This window comes from Canis lupus, chromosome 1, assembly GCF_011100685.1.
Source record: "Canis lupus familiaris isolate Mischka breed German Shepherd chromosome 1, alternate assembly UU_Cfam_GSD_1.0, whole genome shotgun sequence".
Taxonomy (NCBI): Eukaryota; Metazoa; Chordata; class Mammalia; order Carnivora; family Canidae; genus Canis; species Canis lupus.
This window is the reverse complement of record NC_049222.1, coordinates 5,541,678-5,551,081: the sequence shown is the minus strand read 5'-3', so window position 1 is coordinate 5,551,081 and position 9,404 is coordinate 5,541,678.

The following is a 9,404-nucleotide window of genomic DNA, read 5'->3' as shown; positions in this document are numbered from 1 at the left end:
TTCCTAAAAGTAGAACTGCTGAGCCAAAGGATAGAGGCTTTAGGTAAATATTAACAAATTGTTTTCAGAAAACTTGTTCAGATTTAAATGCCTATCAGGAGTATGGAAGTTCCCTTGTAGACATTATTAATTTATTAATTAAAATACTGTAGACAGTATTTTTATTAATCTTCCCCATTTTGTGGGTAAAATATACCCCTTACATTTAATTTTTATTTTTCCAAGGTAATCTAGAACAAGTATTCATGCTTATCAGCCATGGTGTATAAAAGAACCTATAGCATATATTTGGGTGACTGTCCTCTGTACTAGCCAAAAATCTGTAACATGCTGAGGATCTATTTCCCACCAAAGACTGAGAGAATGAAGAGGCTGCACTTATATTAGGCAACAAAATGATACTAAAATAAATATTTCATTTTGGTAACAAAATCACAGATGTTCCTACCCATGCTGAGCAGTTTAAAGAATATATGAGCAGATAAGCAAAATATGATTATTTTTCCTATTAAATGGATTGACAAATTGAAAGCTAGTGAAATACTGAGCAATGAACAGAAACCCACCAATGAGTACTCCTGAAAGATTGGATCATTAAAGCCTAGTAGTATTTCGAGGGGTATCTCCTGGGCATTTGGGGAAGCTTAATTATTCTCAGCACCTGCTTTCAGAGTTTTTAACCAATTTCTTAACCAACTGATGGAGAGTAGCAGATTGAGATCAAAGTCTCTCATCAAGGGTGCCTGGTGGCTCAGTCAGTTAAACATCTGACTTGAGCTCAGGTTATGATCTCAGGGTCCTGGGATTGAACCTGGAGTCAGGCTTCCTGCTCAGTGGGGAGTCTGCTTCTTCCTCTCCCTTGGCTCCTCCTTGCCATTGGTGCACACACTCTCTGTCTCAAATAAACAAGTAAAATCTTAAAAAAAAAAAAAAAAGTCTCCTATCAGCTATGCTATGGAAAGTGCAGTAAGGGTGCAGCACACAGGACCTAATACCTGGCGTTCCTCACCACAGGGAAATCACCTGGAGAGCAGAGGGCTAGCTAAGGAAGGTCTCACACCATGGGCTACTGAGAAGTGACCCCTCACGAGAGAGGGGACCAGGGCTTCCCCAACTGGGATGAAATCAGATAAATACAAAGAATAGAACAGACTACATACATTGTCTTGATGAAAACAGGGATGAGATAAAGTTGTAGTCGTTTCTTTAAAGTTGATTTAATTAGTAATAACTTTGTCCTGTAGAATTTTTTATGCAACTAGAAAATATTCAACTGGGGAAAAATAAACGCATTCTCTTCTAAGCATCTCACAGCAGATGTTTGTATTTGGTATCCTTGTATTAAACTAAATTTTAAGAACCAAAATGTGAAAGTAAGATGACAAATGAAAATAAATATGTGCCTTGGAATAAAATTCTGGTATATAGTCCCACAGGACGATTATAAAAGGCCCAGGTCTGCTTTGTTTTCAAGTTGGTTGGTTTGCCTTGGTTGACACTGTCAGCAGCGCAGGAATTCAGGAGGGCTTTTGATCATTCTCTGGATTCCCCGGGGATATCCAGATGGAAAGTTTCTCATATCAAGAAGCTTTAAAAATGTTAAGCTTGAGTGAAGCTCAATCTGATTATTTGATGGCCTAGTAATCTATGGACTTTTAAAAAGAAGAATAACTTATAATTTTATAGCTCTGTAATTACAGACTGCATCTACAGACATTAACTGTCCGTGGGTGTTTGTTTGATCATTTCGGAGTTGGAGAAACTGAGGTAGGGCATTGCTATGTGATTCAGCAGAGCTTTGGTTTTCTGACAGACGTGGGATTCAAATTTAGATATTTTGATTCCCTCAGTGCAATTTTATTTTCATTACATCTTAGCCAATTCACACTCGAGTTGAAATGAGTTGTGTAATAAATTCCCATTTTTTTTCTTACCCTTTCCTTCTACCCTCAGCATTTTAGAAACCTATCAGTGTAAGTGTTTGCTGAATATCCCAATTTTCTGACTGCTTAAAAGGCAAGAGTTTGCCTTTATCTCACCCCAGTTTTTGGAGACAAAGGAATGAATTTGACCTTCAGGAATGTTCTAAGATGCCAAGCAGAAAAACCTCAAACTGCTACCTTTCCCTCTCCACTTTTTTGGCATCCTCCTCAGAGGTAGAGGTGAAATTAATGTAACTGTTGGCTATATTAGGTGGCTAATGGAAGAAATCAATTCCAAAAATAAGGTTTACCTTATTGATTAATTCCAAAGATAAGAACATGGTCTTTTATGATTGATGTTAGCTAGGTGCAACGTGTCACTTTGTGAACAACACAAATCACATTTGATAGGACTAAAATGAAATTCCCATCTTCTAGCACTCTGGTAAAACATAAAGATAGACTGATTTGAAGAAGGAGAGATTTTTGTTCTGTTTTAATAGAAAAAGAATTCCATTTCCACTTTAATAGCTATCTCCTGGGACTTTCACAAGAAAGCAATAATTACTCTATGTGAATGAATCTGAGGCAAACTATTTTTTAACTAATTAAGACAATCTGATGGATGACAAATAGAGGGAAATCTTTGGAGTGTCTTAAGCATGTGGGGAAAGATCATGAGTTCAATTTTAGGGTTACGCAGGTGGGGATGCTTCTAAAACATTCGTGGAGAATACCAAACATGTATTGAAGATACAGACCTGGCACTTAGAATAAGAATGTCAGCAGGAGACTAAAGTAGGGAACATTCTGGGTATCGGTAATTACGGCTACAAGTATATATGAGATTGCCTGGGAAGAGAGTAAAATAAGAAGAAAAGGTAGCCTAGAACTGAACCTGGAGAAAGCACAGCACTTAAATTACAGGCAGAAGACTACTGGGTAGTGGAGGGTCAGAAGACTGGTTATAAGAAGAGAGAATGGGTCAGAAAAGCCCAGGAGGAGAGCGCCCAAGGAGGCAGATGTGTCAGCTGTGTTGAGTGTTACTAGAAAGTTGAGTCAGCAGTGACTGAAAGTCGCCCCTGGCCTAACCGAGCCTGGTATTCTGGGTCCCGTGAGAGTGTCAGACTCACTGTGTAGCGGAGCAGAGCCAGAAGGGATGGCATTGAGGAGTGAGGGGAGTGAGGGGGGTGGCGAACACACACATCTCTCTCCTTCAGGGTCTGGCCACAACCAGATGGGGATAATGGGACCTCCCAATGTCAATCAGAGTTATTTTCACTTCATTTTCTTTTTTTTTTTTTTTTTACATTTTTTTAATTTATTTTTTATTGGTGTTCAATTTACTAACATACAGAATAACCCCCAGTGCCCGTCACCCATTCACTCCCACCCCCCGCCCTCCTCCCCTTCTACCACCCCTAGTTCGTTTCCCAGAGTTAGCAGTCTTTACGTTCTGTCTCCCTTTCTGATATTTCCCACACATTTCTTCTCCCTTCCCTTATATTCCCTTTCACTATTATTTATATTCCCCAAATGAATGAGAACATATAATGTTTGTCCTTCTCCAACTGACTTACTTCACTCAGCATAATACCCTCCAGTTCCATCCACGTTGAAGCAAATGGTGGGTATTTGTCATTTCTAATGGCTGAGTAATATTCCATTGTATACATAAACCACATCTTCTTTATCCATTCATCTTTCGATGGACACCGAGGCTCCTTCCACAGTTTGGCTATCGTGGCCATTGCTGCTATAAACATCGGGGTGCAGGTGTCCCGGCGTTTCATTGCATTTGTATCTTTGGGGTAAATCCCCAACAGTGCAATTGCTGGGTCGTAGGGCAGGTCTATTTTTAACTCTTTGAGGAACCTCCACACAGTTTTCCAGAGCGGCTGCACCAGTTCCCATTCCCACCAACAGTGTAAGAGGGTTCCCTTTTCTCCACATCCTCTCCAACATTTGTGGTTTCCTGCCTTGTTAATTTGCCCCATTCTTACTGGTGTGAGGTGGTATCTCATTGTGGTTTTGATTTGTATTTCCCTGATGGCAAGTGATGCACAGCATTTTCTCATGTGCTTGTTGGCCATGTCTATGTCTTCCTCTGTGAGATTTCTCTTCATGTCTCTTGCCCATTTCATGATTGGATTGTTTGTTTCTTTGGTGTTGAGTTTAATAAGTTCTTTATAGATCTTGGAAACTAGCCCTTTATCTGATATGTCATTTGCAAATCTCTTCTCCCATTCTGTAGGTTGTCTTTTAGTTTTGTTGACTGTATCCTTTGCTGTGCAAAAGCTTCTTATCTTGATGAAGTCCCAATAGTTCATTTTTGCTTTTGTTTCTTTTGCCTTCGTGGATGTATCTTGCAAGAAGTTACTGTGGCCGAGTTCAAAAAGGGTGTTGCCTGTGTTCTTCTAAAGGATTTTGATGGAATCTTGTCTCACATTTAGATCTTTCATCCTTTTTGAGTTTATCTTTGTGTATGGTGCAAGGGAGTGGTCTAGTTTCATTCTTCTGCATGTGGATGTCCAATTTTCCCAGCACCATTTATTGAAGAGACTGTCTTTCTTCCAATGGATAGTCTTTCCTCCTTTATCGAATATTAAAACCTGGAGAAACTGAATCATATTTCAGGACTCATGGGCAGACCCATGAGGTAAAGAGAGAAAAGCTAAACATGTTGGAAAGATAATCAATGAATTTATTTAAAAGCATGAACGGAGTAGTTCCCAGAGGAGGTACTGGCTTCTGTTATTTACCAACAGAAAGGGAAGAGATGGGGTGGAAAGTGGATACCAAATATTTATATTTATTTATGGATTCAGGAATGTGGAGGGAGCTCCTCTCTAATCACCTCTACTTTCAGGTAAATTCGCATGAGCAATCCACTGCCAAGATTCAGGGAGGAGAGGGGATTGGAATAGGACTCCTTGTATTTAAAATAACTATTTCAGAGAGCTAGAGAGGAAGCCAACCAGAGGGTGAAAAGCCAGGCAGTTTTGAGGGAATTAGTTGAGTTTAGTGACTGTGAATTGTAGGGGTGTCAGTTTGCCAGCCCATGAGAATGTAAACACAATGTTCCCTATGTGAAGGATTTTGATTACTAAGGAATATAGAAGTTAACAAAAGTTCATGACCTGGTATCTAAGAAGGAATTACGGAATCTGACAAAGTTGGCCGATAAAAGCCCAGAACATCTGACAAATTAAAATAGGTTCAAAGTGGAAAAAAAAAAAAAAAGAAAGAAAGAAAGGTTCAAAGTGAAATCATTTTTACATTACTGACAAAATAACATGAATAAATGACAGTACTCAGGTTGCAAGAAAGTACAGGAACAAAAGAAAGTTCCTAATACCACATGGGACCAAACCCAAATTATAGCATGAAAGAAGGACTCTTATTAATAGATAGGAATAGAAAGGAAGATTTGTATATCCAAATGAAAGTGTGGACAGAGTTTTCCTCCCACTCACATTAACCTGGTCCCCTCCAAACACATGGTTACTCTAAGTGTGACCTTTAGAAGCTTTGGTGAGTCAGAGTGGGTAAATAAAGAATTCTTCTAACAAAATATAAGCTCCACCTACTAGACCTGTCCCCCCAGATTTCTTTGAATGTAATTTCAGACATCATATCATTTCATCCTTAAATATTAGTTTTGTCTCCAAAAGGTAAGAATGTAAAAATAGCTGCAATAGTATTATCCTCCTAAAATTAACCAACTCCATATTATGCCTACAAATTTATGCAGTGTTTGAATTTTCCCAAGTGCAAAGAATTACTTTTATATAATTTGCTTGAGTTAAGGTCCATTGTTTGAAATACCTACTTGTGATCTGTAGTGTCTCCTTTTTATGTTGCTTATTTTGTTTTGCTTGGCTTGTGCTCACAATTTATTTGTTGAAGGGGCCAATTTATTTGTTCTACAGAATTACCCCTCCATATTCAGCTGCTTATTGTATCATCATAATTTTATTTAACCAGAAAACTGGTAGATTAAAATAGGTTTGAGGAGACAGATTAGATCAGGTTGGAGTCTTGGGCAATAATACTCTCACTGGTAGCACGATGTATATTCACCAGGGAAACAAAGTGTCTGGCTTTTTTCTTTTTCCTGAGGCTTGCAGCCATTGACAATCTCTATGTGGACTCATTATTTCATAAAGGATTGGAAAAAAAAAAAAAACAACCCTGTGATATTCCACTTCTCTCATGCCTTCTTCATTTGCTATGTGGAATCATTCCATCAAGAGAAACTCTTGCTCACCCACCAACTAGTTACTTGCCCTGATATGCAATTCATAGAAAAAAAACCCCCAAAACCATATTTGATGTTCTTCAATCCACTGCAGTCATACTTCTTACTGATGGTCAAGTCCAAATGACCCCACCTTGGTAGTCTTGACCCCAAGAGCCATTCCTAACTACTTTGATTTCTGGTAGAACAAGCTATTCTGGGCTCATTTTGTACACCAGTCCTGGAATAAGTCATTTCTCTGAGAACTTCTTCTGTTTGTAAATGGAAAATGCTACAGACTATAATCTGAGTTAGGAGTTAGTAAATCTTTGGCCAACCTGCCAGTTTAGTTGATACCATTATAAACATTTGAGCCAATGTGATTCCTTTCCCTTGATAGTGACAGTATGAGAGCACTTCTAAAAATACACAGACATTTTCTTGCCATTGAGAACTGGGAACACAGTCAGCCAGAGCCCACTGAGAAGGTTCAGGGAAAATATTACATGGCACCAGAGCAGTAGGATCGCTTCTAGAATAAACTTTCCTGGCTGGGCTCTCAGGTGGGGCTACCCCTTTCTGCCCTCCTGTGCCTCTGGGATAAAGTGTAGCAGGTATGTCATGCTATCTAGTTACTATTATTCTACATGCCTCTCATTCACCTGTTCATAAAGAATAGGCCACTGTACAAGCTATCTAATAAATACCAGGAAGTCTTCCGAGAAGCCCAACTCTGGGAATCTGCTTCCATAGCTCCTGCAGGTGCCTTTGGCCTAGTCACTTCATGGAATGGTAAAGATTCAGATCAATCACGAATTGTAAAACCACCTAAAGTTTGACTTGCTGCTGTTCCTTTAGCTAGATTTTGTCAGTACTATTGAAACCCTTGGGATTAGAGTGAGATCCTGGCCCTTCCAGGGAAATTAGTCTTTATGGTCCCCAGGACAGGAAATGCCTTCTAAAGCTTTACACATATGCAGAAGAAAGACAATATATAGGTTCAAAATAATAATTACAATTTGAGAAAAGAGCAATGATTATGTTTCCCCTTCAGACAAATAAGAACAAGGCTTCCTTATTTGAGTTATTTCTTTGAGAGTCTCTCATGCTTCTGAGGCATATTTGATATACTTGCTGAAAACAGGTTAATACAAGAAGTGCATTCAAGAGATATTTGTATGAAAGAGTGACTGAATCATATCGGTTATTTATCTTAATATAAAGTTAAAAGTTTAAATTAAAAGTCATAGCTTACATTTATCTGCCTTTACCAGAGCTTGTTTCTCAACCACTAAGCCTCACAGAGATCCTATATCTCCAGTGAACTCCAGTGAGCTCTGTGCCTAGTTACCTCTGACACAAATTCCCAATCCACTGGATATTCCTTAGTCTTAATTCTACTTGGCTATGACTTTTGACTTTTATAACTTCACCCTTTGCTGAAACTCTCCTGGAGGTAGTGACACCACGGTTTCTGAATTTCCTTCTACATCATCTATGTAACAATCTCTCTCATTTTTGGTTTTCTGCATCTGCCCTTCCAATATCAGTCTTCACTCATGTGTTCATCTTGGTCTTTCTTCTCTTCTTTACCTCAAAGATAATGGGTCACCTTTGTCTCATGCCTGCCCTCCTCCCTCTGTCCCTGAATGATGCTGCAGTGGACCTGGCTGCTCACCCAGAAAGAAGTGGTCATCTAGATCTCTTCCTGTCCCTTAAAAATCTCATTACCACACCCTCTTATATTCATTTCCACTGCCATTGACTAAAACCATGTCTTCATTGTCTGTGGCTGGTTCACTACATTAGCTCCTTTGGTAGTTTCTCAGCGTCTTGGCCTGACAACCTTCAACCCAATACTGTTCCATATGGTGGCCATAGTCACACATGGCTCTCTAAATTCTAATTACATGAAATTAAAAATGCAGATTTGGGGAAGCATGGTCATCCAATTGACTATAATCTTCAGGAAAGGAAAGTCTATTTAAACTCTTTTGTTTAAAAACTTATCCTACACCAGCAAAGTGCCAAAAATATACATTTCTCAAAAAACATATGTTGAGTTAATGTTAAATGGATGCAGGCATTGGCTAATTTCCTGAGTTCTTTAATCATAAATCAAAAATATGTCTCCTAACACAAACTAAATATCTTAAAAGCTCTGCTTTTGAAATTAAAATCATTTTTAAAATATGTAATAAACACAACAAACTTTTGGAAAAAGTTAAAAGTTGTAACATAATGAGGTAAAAATAAAATGCACCTTTGTTAAATATCTTAGAAACACTACATTGGAAAATGTGCCAATTACATTATCCATTTCATTAACTTGGTAGTTTTCACCATAAGATTCTTCTTTTCTATGTCTCCCTAGAGAGGAAAACAAACTATAATAGTATAGATACTTCAACAGTGACGGCGAAGATGCATAAAGCAGGTGGAGTTGTATAATGCTTCCCCTTTAGAATAATTTGAGCAACATACATAGAGCATCATCAGTTGAAAAGATTTCCAAGGATGAAAATCTGATAGAAGATTATGGATCAAGTGTCTCATATCATTGCTTTAAGCAGTAATTCTCATAAAACAGCCGAAAGCATATGCTTTACACTGAAAAGCTTCATTGACCACAACCGACAATATAAAACTGAATATATCATTTGAATGATGGGTCTAGTTCACTGAGACATTCAAAACTCAGTCTTTCCTATGGAACTTACAAACTTCAAAATCTTGTTTAACTAATTTAAAATAATCTGAAAATGAATATTTTTCCATTTAATAGAAAAAGCAAATCAGTCTTCTACATATCCCATGGCATGCTCTTCATTAACAATCGGCAAAGACAGCAGTTGTCAGCTGGTCGCTGATAGGACGAGCTTTAATTGTTAGTGAAATATGATAGACTCAAGTTATTTAAAGTCTTTTACGGTATCTATAAAGGCCTCAACTCTTCTTATTTTCCTATACTTGATTAGTTTCAAATTATCTAACTCTTATTTACTTTCTATTACATGTTCAATATTTAGACCAAACATGATTTCCTTGGCAACTTTCACAATGTTTTGAAACCCGCAAACGAGGTGAGTCAACAGGAATGTGAGAAATGTATTGCTAGTTGGCCTTTATCCAAACCCCTGTTCTCCATTTCATTAAAGTATGGCAGACTCTGTTAGCAAATAATGAACTCGGAAAAAAATTTCACAGACCATATGGCTTCAATTGATTTGGCTCCAAAACAG